A 13,323-nucleotide genomic window follows, 5' to 3' on the forward strand; every position below is an offset into this window, starting at 1 on the left:
TCATTTATTTCATACTGTTTTAACCCCTAGATTCCAACACGCCTCAGTAACCCGCTCTGGTCCCCAACACCCCTCCCCGTCTCTGTTACACCCTCTGATCCCCTACACCCCTCCCCGTCTCTGTTACACCCTCTGGTCCCCTATGCCCCTACCCATCTCTGTAATCATCTCCAGTCCCCTACACCTCACACTGCCTCTATAATACCTTCTGGTCCCCGACACCACTCCCTGTCTCTGTAATCCCCCTCCTATCCCCTGCACCCCTTCTCTATCTCTGTAACCCCCTACAGTCCCCTGCACCCCTCACTGTCTTTGTAACCCTCTTGTGGAGAAAGAATCAACTACTGACACCAAGGTAATGCTTCAGAAGTGTTTTATTAGCAAGATATCTTAGAGAGAATATCCAGCCTGAGCTTGCTCTGCTCACAGCCAGTTTTAATAGTTTATATACAATAAATGGCAGTGCATTCCTGCATGTGGGCTCCTTGTTGTTGTCAACCTGACAATAGTTTACCATTGGCAACAATTTAATCATTGTTACACAGAATTCCAAAGCTTATCATGTCTGCAGATAAGTGTGTCTGCAGATAAATCGCAGCCTTGAGGTTCCCTGCCTCCACTTAAGCAGTATGCAACTGACTCTAGTATGTTCTTGTAAGCAACTTATGGGTGAACCCTTAACCCTCTGTGTTCAGATTTTCCTCCATAGTTCCCTCCTTGTTGACCCAGAGATCAACATCCATACCTAACTCCAGTAAATAAATGTGTCCTTTTCTCCTTCTCCCCTTCTAGCACTTTCAGTCACCTTTAACAACTTATATTGTACTTTTCTTTCAGTCTTCTCTACCTGCCATATCAGCCGCTTAAGTCTTATCCACAGGCATCTAATCAGGAGTAACAGGACTAACAGGGCAATAATCAGACCGACGACTGGATGCAGTGTTAGCTTTAGGGGACCATCCCTTAAAAATATTCCACCAATGATGGGCGGAGAGCTGAGGGACCTGGTCTGCGACCTGGATCAACTGTCCCTCCTTGTAAATTAAATCCACTCGGGCTTGACTTATGGTTCGTCCTAATGTTTTCATCATGGTCATTTTCATTAATCAGTCCATCCAAACAGGTATAGTTAATAAGGGGAGTGAGGAGTTGCTGGCGGTGTGCAATGCGTTAATCTTCTACCTGCCTCCAGGTTCCCAATACAGTCCACCCCTTGGAGGTCACGCCATTCGCCATTCATGAGACAATCAATAACTATGTTTGTTACAAGTCAAAACATGTAAAAAAAATACTGATCAAGTGGGTCAATATATTCACTCGTGCCATCCGAATGCTGGACAAGGCATAATGTCAAATTCAATGACAACACTTCACCAATCCCCGCACCCCTGACCAAACAGGGTTATTGTGTTACCAATGGGGCAGGGTGCAGTGGGAGCTGCTCCCCAGTGTCATAGGGGAGGATAGAAAAAGGAATTTATTTGGTCACCAACTCCTATTCTAGGTTCTCCAGCTTAGCTGGCAAATATGAGCACCCTTACCAACGTCTGGGAGCAGGCAGTGCAAGGTCATCCATCAGGTGCCAGAGCCCTCTCTTGGCTTGTGTATCCCACGCCTTGGCTTCATGCTTGGGCACTCCTCATGCACAGAGCCCAGGTGCCAGTCACTGTGCTAACCCATGGTGAGGCAGGGAGCAAGCCAGCAAGTCTATAGCTGGAATGTGCCAAGGGCGTCTGCTTTTCTGGACTGACGTTTGACACCAGGATGCCATTCCTGCTCACTTTCTCTTTCAACGGGGGCCCCTTGTGCCTGCATTGGATCCCTGTAACGATAGCTAGGAGGAGTCAGGATAGAAAATTAGCCAATTTAGTGTTTTTAAATAAAGGCTCCCACAGCCCCCACCCCATGAGGTGTTTTTCTGTTAATGGGAGTTTCTGGGGTGATGCTGTCATTGCAAAACAAAATATATACGATGTTTCCTACCATGGTCTGATCATTGACTGGTCAGCTCACAAACTGCAACTTTACATCCACACTGCGATTAAGTATCTATAAATTTCAGTTTCTCTGAGTGTGTTTAGAGACATTATGCATTGTAAAAACCACAGCAAAACATGCAATTTTTTAAAAGTTGAAGGCTTGACAAGATAGAATGTCCAGCAATAGTTTCCAGAGCAACAGCTGTTCTCTTGCTGATTTTTTTCAAAATACATGATGAACTGTCTTGTTGGTCAGTCGTCAGTTCGGTGTCACTGTCCAGGTGCTCGCAAATTCATAAGCAAGCTTGAGGAAAATGTTGGCCGATGTCCCGGTGTCAAATGGGTTGTAGCGAGTGGTGACACCAGGCGGAGATTTTCTCCAGAAGACCAGCAGGACTCTTCACCCTTGGATCTTCTGCCGGAGATTCCCTTCAGCACCTGCCTTACTGGCCGAGATCTGTAATTTAAAAGGAATACCTGCCTGGCAGGGAGCAAGGGGCAGTGCTTGTTCAACAGCTTGCTTTCCCTGTTGTTCTGGTCCCCATAGGAATGGGGCTTTCCTATGGGAGACCCTATAGGGTGGTTCAAAGAGCTTGGTAAGGTGGGGTAGGTTCCGCTGCCAATAACTTAAGAGGCCCACAAGGCTCTGGGAGTCTGATTTATTTGAGGGGTTGGCAAAATTCAAAGTTTCATTTTTGGCTGTCTCAGAAATTTCTCTGACCTGAGCACCATTGGATCCCTCATTATCTCGGTCAGGGCTACCACTATCTTTCCTGTAAAATGGGTCCCTCTATCATTATTTATCCTTCTGGGGATCTCGTAATGGGGAATCAATTCCTTCATCAGGACTTTGGCCACTGTCTGGGCATCATCTCTCCTGGTTGGGTAGGCTTCTATCCATCGGGTAAAGATATCCACTGTTACCAGCAAGTACTTGTACCCTTTACAAGGGGGCATATGGGGAAAGTCAATCTGCAAGTTCTCAAAGGGGGCCTGAGTAGGGGGGCAATCGATCAAAATTGGCAGGTGAGTGTCCCCGATTGTTCTGCTGACCGATTAGACAATTCCTCACTATGTTAGTAGAAATTCTGGGGGCAAACCATACCTGCTTTATATTATGCAGCATTCCCACTTTTCCCAGGTGGGCTTGCCCATGGCCAGTTTTACTATGGGCTAATATAGACTTCGCAGGCACACTTCCCTTCCGTCTTTATTCTTCCACAAGCCTTTGTCTACTCGAATCGTGGGTTTCCCACGTACATTGCTCTTGGGCAGAAGCTGTTTCTTGGGCGGTTTTCATTTCCAGCTCCTGTATTACTTGAAGCTGCTCCGGGATAGTGACATCTTGAGTGAGTGTCATGGGCAACTTGGGGTCTTGTTGTGACTTGTGTTCCTGCTTAGAATTGCACAGTGAATGCAGAAGCTGGTATGTATTAGCAGCGGGCAGTTGCATATAAACGCCCACCTCGGTACAATTTAAAGGTAGTGTTAGAAACAGAAGTACCTTCACAGAAATTGCTCGAGAAAAAAATTGAGAACAAAGAACATTTATTATACAACAATGCAAAGTTGGGTGCTTCCCCTTACCCTGGGAATACACACATATACTGGGGCTCACCCAACTTTTATACAGTTTATTTCAGTATAGGAATACCCTCCCCCTTACATTCTTCTGCCTCCTGGATAGGTTTGGGATTAGGCAATCCTGCCTGCCTACGTGCTGTTTCTGTGAACTTGGAGGACCAGGGGGTATCCTGTCGGTCATCATGTCATTATCCTCATTGTCCTTATTCACAAACCTGTCTTTGTCTAACAACCTCTTCATATGTAGAACTTGCTAATACTGTCTAATTATTTAATTACATATGCAAAACCTGCTAATTCTAACCATTTCTTATCCTGTTCATACTGGCTTTATTCATTTACCCATATATCTATATTAGTTTCCTCATCTTTTTTTTTAACTTTATTTAAAATTTTATGACATGAATAAAATAAAAATTACATTTAAAGAAATAATAAAAAATAAGATAATAAAAATTAGAATACTACATCATTAAACTACACAAATTAACCCCCCCCAATAATTATAACACAACATTAATCATCTAATTTAAAATTAGTCCAACCCTCCCCCCCAAAATAACGAGTGAAGAATTAATTAACAATATTGTAAATAAAATAGAAAAAACCCCACTTACAAAAAAAGGATAAAACTTAACAACAAAAAAAATATCAATACTAAAATAATACCCTTAAACATATATTTAAATCAAACATAATACATGTATTTAACAAATTAAATCCACTTTAAAACTAAGTTCAAATATTAAAATCATATATCAACCACATACCTGTTATTCAAAAAAATCATAAATAATAATACATAAATACAGAATTTCCATTAATACCAAGTTTCCTTTATAATTCATCGAGAGAACAAAAACATCCCTTAGAAAAACAATCAGATAAACTTTTTATTCCCTTCCCGTCCCCTTATATAAAAAAATTTAAAAAAAGAAAAAGTTCAAACTCTTATAAAATTCTCCATATCCTTCATTTATAACATCTTCAAAACTCTCTATCGAAATTAACTTAATTTTATTAAACTCTTCTCCCTCAATGTATTTGTACTTAATTTTCTTCTTTTTCTTCTTATCACCTTTCCCCTCATCTTCCTCTTCATCTAATTCAACATCCTCAATTTTTGACTTATTATCTTCTGTGACATCAAAAGAAAGAAAAAAGAGAAAAAAAAAACCCCAAAAAAAGAGAGAAAAAAAACCTCCTAATTCCCTCTCAATTACAATCAGAAAACAAAAAGAGTTAAAAAAAATTATTTATTTAAAAAAATAATTAAAAAACCTTCACTTCTTAACCCAAAAATTAAAAAGAAAAAAAAACAGGTCGGAGGTCACAACTACCTCCTCCTGTTTAAACCGCCCAAAGCGGTAACTCCCCCAAAATATTGGGTGTGAGATAACTCACAGGTAGCTGATGACTTCTGGAAACTAGTGCCCACCCAGTTCCCTCACCCAACTCCCATTTCATTAAATTATCATCATTATTAAACAATTTAAACTCTTCTCAAAAAAAAGATAAAAGTTTTATTTTTTTTAAATCAACGTTACCACTTCGGTCACCATTGCTTCCATTTCTTTTAAAAAAACTGGATCCCACCTTACATCTCTAGTCTCTTTGGAGACCTTTTTTAAAATTTTTTATTTTTCACACCATAAACCACATTAACCATGATACATACTTTTTCCTTTTCAAATATATACAGTGCCATTTTCTCCCCCCACCCCCCCGTCCCTCCTCCCATCCCTCCCTCCCTACCACCCCTCTCCCGTCCATTTAAAGTACAAAATCTAGGATACATTAAACCAGTCAAACAATGTTGTCATTCAATAAAAATAAACAAGAAATTCCACTGAGTCAATTCTTTTCATTTCCTTCTCCTTTCGTTAATTTAGGTAGTGAATGTCCCCGGTAGGTTTTCGCTATTGTGTTTCATGTAAGGCTCCCATATTTGTTCAAATATTTCAATATTATTTCTTAAACTATATGTTATTTTTTCTAATGGAATACATTTATTCATTTCTATATACCATTGTTGTATTTTCAAATTATCTTCCGATTTCCAGGTTGACATAATACATTTTTTTGCTACGGCTAGAGCTATCTTAACAAATCTTTTTTGTGCATCCTCCAAATCAATTCCAAATTCTTTGTTTTTTATGTTACTTAGGAGGAAGATCTCTGGATTCTTTGGTATATTGTTTTCTGTAATTTTATTTAATATTTGGTTTAGATCTTCCCAAAATTTTTCTACTTTCTCACATGTCCAGATTGCATGAATTGTTGTTCCCATTTCTTTTTTAACATCGAAAACATCTATCAGATACTGTTGGGTCCCATTTATTTAACTTTTGAGGTGTAATGTATAGCCTGTGTATCCAGTTATATTGTATCATACGTAACCTCGTATTTATTGTATTTCTCATAGTTCCAGAACATAACTTCTCCCATGTTTCCTATTTTATCTTTATATTTAAATCTTGTTCCCATTTTTGTTTAGTTTTACCATTTGTTTCCTCATTCTCCTTTTCTTGCAGTTTAATATACATATTTGTTATAAATCTTTTGATTATCATTGTATCTGTAATCACATATTCAAAGTTACTTCCCTCTGATAAACTCAGACTGCTTCCTAATTTGTCCTTCAAGTAGGATCTCAATTGGTAATATGCCAGCACTGTATCTTGATTTATATTGTATTTATCTTTCATTTGTTCAAAGGATAATAATCTATCTCCTGAAAAACAATTTTCTATTCTTTTGATCCCTTTTTTCTCCCATTCTCTAAAGGAAAGGTTATCTATTGTAAAAGGGAGTAACTTGTTTTGCGTCAATGTTAGTTTTGGTAATTGATAATTTGTTTTATTTCTTTCTACATGAATCTTCTTCCAAATATTGAGTAGATGATGTAATATTGGAGAACTTCTATGTTGTACCAATTTTTCATCCCATTTATATAATATGTGTTCAGGTATCTTTTCCTCTATTTTATCTAATTCTAATCTAGTCCAATCTGGCTTTTCCCTTGTTTGATAAAAATCTGATAGGTATCTTAATTGTGCGGCTCTATAATAATTTTTTAAGTTTGGGAGTTGTAAGCCTCCTTGTTTATACCATTCTGTTAATTTATCTAGTGCTATCCTCGGTTTCCCCCCTTTCCATAAAAATTTCCTTATTATTTTCTTTAACTCCTTGAAGAATTTCTCTGTCAGGTGTATTGGCAATGCCTGAAATAGGTATAATATCCTTGGAAAAATGTTCATCTTAATACAGTTTATCCTTCCTATTAGTGTTAGTGGTAAATCTTTCCAATGCTCTAATCATCCTGTAATTTTTTCAGTAATGGATAATAATTGAGTTTATATAGTTGGCCGAGATTTTTATTTATTTGTATACCTAGGTATCTTATTGCTTGCATTTGCCATCTGAATGGTGATTCCTTCTTAAATTTTGAGAAATCCACATTATTCATAGGCATTGCTTCACTTTTATTTACGTTAATCTTGTAACCCGACACTTCTCCATATTCCTTCAATTTCTTATATAATTCTTTTATTGATAGTTCTGGTTCTGTTAAGTATACTATAACATCATCCGCAAATAAACTGATTTTATATTCCTTGTCTTTTATTTTTATCCCTTTTATATTATTTTCTGTTCTTATCAATTCTGCTAGTGGTTCTATAGCTAACGCGAAAAATAAAGGTGAAAGTGGGCATCCCTGCCGTGTTGACCTGCTTAACTTAAATTGCTTTGATACATATACATTTACTGTCACTTTCGCCAATGGTCCCTTATATAATGCTTTAATCCAATTAATATACTTCTCTGGTAAACTGAATTTTTGCAATACTTTGAATAAATAATTCCATTCTACTCTGTCAAAGGCCTTCTCTGCGTCTAAAGCAACTGCTACTGTTGGCGCTTTACTCCCTTCTACTGCATGAATTAAGTTAATAAATTTACAAATATTGTCTGTTGTGCGTCTTTTTTTAATAAATCCAGTTTGGTCTAGATTTACCATTTTCGGTACATACTCTGCTAATCTGTTTGCTAATAGTTTAGCTATTATCTTATAATCTGTGTTAAGTAAAGATATTGGTCTATATGACGCTGGTGCGAGTGGATTTTTCCCTTGCTTTAGTATTACTGTAATTATTGCTGTTTTACATGAATCTGGTAAGCTTTGTGTTTTATCAATCTGGTTGATTACTTCCAGGAGGGGAGGAATTAATAAATCTTTAAATGTTTTATAGAATTCTATTGGGAATCCATCCTCTCCTGGTGTCTTATTATTTGGTAATTTTTTTATTATCTCTTGTATTTCTACTATTCCAAATGGTTCTGTTAATTTATTTTGTTCCTCTATTTGTAGTTTTGGTAGTTCAATTTTAGTTAAAAATTCATCTATTTTGCCTTCATTCCCTTCATTTTCAGTTTGAAATAATTGTTCATAGAATTCTCTAAAGTTTTCCTTGATCTCCTTTGGATTATATGTGATTTGTTTGTCTTTTTTCCTTGATGCCAATACCATTTTCTTAGCTGGTTCTGTCTTAAGCTGCCATGCTAGAATTTTGAGCGTTTTTTCCCCTAGTTCATAATATTTCTGTTTTGTCTTCATTATATTCTTCTCCACCTTATATGTTTGTAGTGTTTCATATTTTATTATTTTATCTGCCAATTCTCTTCTTTTAGTTGTATCTTCCTTCATTGCTAATTCTTTTTCTATATTTACTATTTCCCTTTCCAACTGCTCTGTTTCCTGATTATAGTCCTTCTTCATCTTGGTTACATAACTTATTATTTGCCCTCTAATGAACACTTTCATTGCATCCCATAGTATAAACTTATCTTTCACTGATTCCGTGTTTATTTCAAAATACATTTTAATTTGTCTTTCAATTAATTCTCTAAAATCCTGCCTTTTGAGTAACATGGAGTTTAATCTCCATCTATACATTCTTGGAGGGATGTCCTCTAACTTTATTGTCAATATTAAGGGTGAATGGTCCGATAATATTCTTGCCTTATATTCTGTTTTTCTTACTCTATCATGCATACGAGCTGATAACAAAAATAGGTCTATTCTTGAGTATGTTTTATGTCTAGCCGAGTAATATGAATATTCCTTTTCCTTTGGGTGTTGTTTCCTCCATATATCCAAAAGTTGCATTTCTTCCATCGATTTAATTATAAATTTGGTTACTTTGTTCTTTCTGTTAATTTTTTTCCCAGTTTTGTCCATATTTGAATCCAAATTCAGGTTGAAATCCCCTCCTATTAATATGTTCCCTTGCGTATCTGCTATCTTCAAAAAAATATCTTGCATAAACTTTTGATCTTCTTCGTTAGGTGAATATACATTGAGTAGATTCCAAAACTCCGAATATATCTGACATTTTATCATTACATATCTCCCTGCTGGATCTATTATTTCCTCTTCTATTTTAATTGGCACATTTTTACTAATTAATATAGCTACTCCTCTTACTTTTGAATTATACGACGCTGCTGTTACATGTCCTAACCAATCTCTCTTTAATTTCTTGTGCTCCAATTCAGTTAAATGTGTTTCTTGCACAAATGCTATATCAATTTTTTCTTTTTAGCAGTTTTTAGCAGTTTCTTCCTTTTAATTTGGTTATGTATTCCGTTAATATTTAAAGTCATATAGTTCAGCGTAGCCATTTCATACTTTGTTTATCTTCCCTTTCCGTTTCTCCATCATTACCTTTCCTTCTTATCTATTTCTGCTTTCTTGTTTTGAACACTTTATAAGACAACATTTCTAAAACATCAAACATTTTCCCTATTCTCCTATTTAAAACTTCTTTAACCCCAATCTCCCCTCCCCCTCCTGAGTTGTCCTTTATCCCTTGTCGGACAACCACATCTCCCCTCTCCATTTGGATTTGCGAATTCACTCGCAAATGTCAGCTGATTTTGCAGTGACCGTAACTCCTCCCCACCCAGCCCCCCCCCAGTAAAGATTTCAATTTTCATATGTAACAAAGGTCACTCTTTTAATTCCCTCCTTATTCCCTCTATTCCATTTCCCTCCCTTATTAATTATTGTCTATATTCTATATATTTTCCTCTAAATACGGATACATTCATGTATGCACACTATGATCGTGGTCATTTTTACTCTTATTACATGTCTTCATCTCTCTGCTTGTTTTGTAGTTGTTCTGCAAATTTTCTTGCTTCCTCTGGATCCGAGAATAGTCTGTTTTGTTGCCCTGGAATAATTATTTTAACTACCGCTGGGTACCTTAACATAAATTTATATCCTTTTTTCCATAAGATCGTTTTCGCTGTATTGAACTCCTTCCTCTTCTTCAGGAGTTCAAAACTTATGTCTGGATAGAAAAAAAATTTTTGACCTTTATATTCCAGTGGCTTTTTGTCCTCTCTTACTTTCTTCATTGCTTTCTCCAATATATTTTCTTTTGTTGTATATCTTAAGAATTTTACTAAAATGGATCTTGGTTTTTGCTGCGGTTGTGGTTTCAGGGCTAAAGTTCTATGTGCCCTCTCTATTTCCATTTCTTCCTGTAATTCTGGTCTTCCCAGGACCCTGGGGATCCAATCTTTTATAAATTCTCTCATATTCTTGCCTTCTTCATCTTCCTTAAGGCCCACTATCTTTATATTATTTCTTCTATTATAGTTTTCTATCATATCTATCTTCTGAGCTAACAGCTCCTGTGCTTCTTTAGCTTTTTTATTAGATTCTTCTAATTTCTTTTTTAAGTCTTTTACTTCCATATCTACAAATGTTTCTCGTTTTTCCATATTTTCCACTCTTTTTGCCAATTCTGATATGGCCACTTCCATTTTATTCATTCTTTCTTCTGCATTCTTAATTCTTCTTTTTACCTCATCAATTTCTTGTAATTGCCATTCTTTCACTGATTCCATATATTCTTTAAAAAAAGATACATCCATTGTCTTGCTTTTCTCTTCTTCTTCCATTTCTTTCTGTTCTTCTTCTTCTTCTTCCTCTGGGTTGACCATCTGTTGTTTCCTTGTTTTCTTTTTACCCTCTTCTTTCTTGTTGTCGTTATTGTCTGTGTTCTGCACCTGCTGCTGTGCTGCAGGTGTCTCTCTCAGCTGTGGAGATCGACTCCGCAGCTGTTCTCCCCTCCCGTCAGTGTGTTTTTTTTCATGCGCATCGCGCACGCGCGAGGAGTCGCGCATGCACGTTTTTGCACTTTTACTCGGCTCTGCGAGCCATTTTTGTAGTCCCGAGCCCGGGACCTCCACTGACCTGTGGGAGCGGGCTTCTCTCTCCGCGGCGGGCCTCTTCGGACAGGTAAGGCCTTCACCTTCTTCTTCCGATGTCTTTCCTTCTTCTTTTCTTCCCGTTGTTTTTGGTTTTTCTTTCTTCGCTGCCATTTTCTTCACACTTTTACTTTCACTTTGTTTTGGTTTTTCAGTTTGTGCCTTTGATTTTTCTCTATCTTTTTTTAACTTTTCTGGAGAGGGCTGGAGTTCCCCTACCGGCCACTACTCCATCATGTGACTCCCTCTCTCTTTGGAGACCTTGAAGGACTACATCGTTCCTGAAACTGCATGATTGGTAGAGACTGAGCAAAGTCCATAACCTCTTTAGGATTGTCAAAGAACTTTGGCTAATTTCCATCCTAAAAAATCTTCAGTACTGCAGAATACCTGAATGTTGCCTTATGTCTTTTTTTTCCACAACCGTTCTTTCACAGAATTAAATTCGTGTCGTTGAAACATAATTTCTTGACTCAAATCTTGATAGAAGAAAACAGGATTATTCTGAACCATCAAAGGAGATCTATTGTGCTGGGCATTTCTAATAGCCGTACGTAAAATTGTCTCTCTGTCACAATAGTTTAAACAACGGATCAAAACAGATCTTGGATTCTGTCCTGAAAAAAGATTTTCTTCTTAAAACTCTATAAGCACGTTCCAGTATTAAACCTTCAGGGAATTTATCCTGTCCTAACACTCGTGGAATCCATTCAGTAAAAAATTTTCTTAGATCTAGTCCTTCTATGCCTTCTGGCAAACCAACAATTTTCACGTTGTTCCATCTAGATTGATTCTCCAAATAATCAACCTTTTTTGCTAAATTTTTATTTTGGATCTGCAATGTTTCAATTATTCTATTTTCATCTTGCAGTTGATCCTGTGCATCGACTAAACCTTGATCACACATTTCAAATCTTTCAATGGTTTCAAGCTTAAAAGCTCCATAAATGACTTCCGCCATCGCATTAATCTTGGAAATAAACAGGTTCACAAAATTAGCTAAGTGACTCGATACAGAATATATCTTATCTTCAAGATCCTTAACAGACATTTCAACAGAAGTAGATTCAGGCATAATGGGGTCTTGCTGTTCCTTAGAGACCACGGGATCTTCTGTCCCTTCCCTTAAATTAGTATCTTTTCTAGCAGTTTGACTTCGTATAAAAATCCCTCTCAAAGTCCCCCCAGCAATGCCAGGAGACTGAAGATCAGGGTTATCTTTAAGCCAAACCTCTTTAATCATCTTCACTGAATCGATGTCTGGAAAAACCATTGTAATTGAAGATGCATTTTGCAGCGCCATCACTATAGCAGTCGAATGACAGCTCTTTAACTCTCCAGCTGGTGGCGCCCCAGCTGGTTCAACTGTCAAAGCCTCAGCAACAACATCTGCAGTGGCCACCGTGCGAAACACTGGCACCCGTCCTGCTCTTTGGTCTGAAAGCTGTTGAGTGCGACCTTCAGAGAGCCGCACCGGCTTAAAACAAAGCTTCAATGCCGAACTCTGCACGTCCTCCTCTGGATCCATTCTACGTTGAGACCTGGCTTCTTGTAAACAAGTAGGCTCAGACAATTTTGGAAAATGTAGTTTTTTAACAGTCTGTTGATATTTTCTTTTACCTCATTTTTTTGCATATAAACCATTAGGCACTAATCCAACACCTCTTATTATTTATAAACTTTTAAAAGAACTTTAACGGGCACTTAAAGACAAAACAATAAATCAGAGTCAGGAGAGGTCTGGAAGACACGTCTGTTCCCTACGCCATCTTGCCACGCCCCCTAGTTTCCTCATCTTCATATTTTTATATCAGTTTTACTCATCTCTCACAATCCTCAATTTTCTTTTAGATCAGATTTACTGATCTCTCAACTGAAATGTATTACTTGCAAACTTGGTCTTTTTCCCAGCTGGTCAGTAAACAAACTGCAGTCTCAGTATCATTAGACAGAATTAGGGAAACATATATCCTTTGGGTTATAGTGTTCTGACGAGGGGTTCGATGAATTAAATACTGCACACAAGTCTTTAGGCAGGGGAGCACCATAATGGTCAGAATAGCGAGTCCAGCTGCTATAAGGGCTGTGGGTATCAGACTCCAGTTACCAATAAAAAGTCTAGTTCATCCCACACCGGTCCAAGGTTACCACGTCTGAACCTGGGCATGGGAAGATTTTCGAACTCCTGAAGAAGTGTCTTTAACCGCCTGACCGTTGTGAGCATTGTCATTAACCAGTCTTTCACAAACGCTGCCTTCAGCAGCCAACGAGTAATTGAGAGCCAGGCAGTTTTGTTGAACTGTGGCTCGTATCTGTCGTCTTTCTTCAGCCCCTAAATTCAGGGCCATTGCTATCTGTTCGGTGATTATCTCCAAGGCTGCCTGGAGTCTGATTAAACGATTTAAATGCCAAGCAGCTTTAGTATTCTGGAGCAGCTTACTTCGTTTACAGCTGGAACTCCCCTTACAGTGGTGGT

The sequence above is a fragment of the Narcine bancroftii genome, chromosome 3, assembly GCF_036971445.1.
Source record: "Narcine bancroftii isolate sNarBan1 chromosome 3, sNarBan1.hap1, whole genome shotgun sequence".
In the NCBI taxonomy this organism is placed as follows: domain Eukaryota; kingdom Metazoa; phylum Chordata; class Chondrichthyes; order Torpediniformes; family Narcinidae; genus Narcine; species Narcine bancroftii.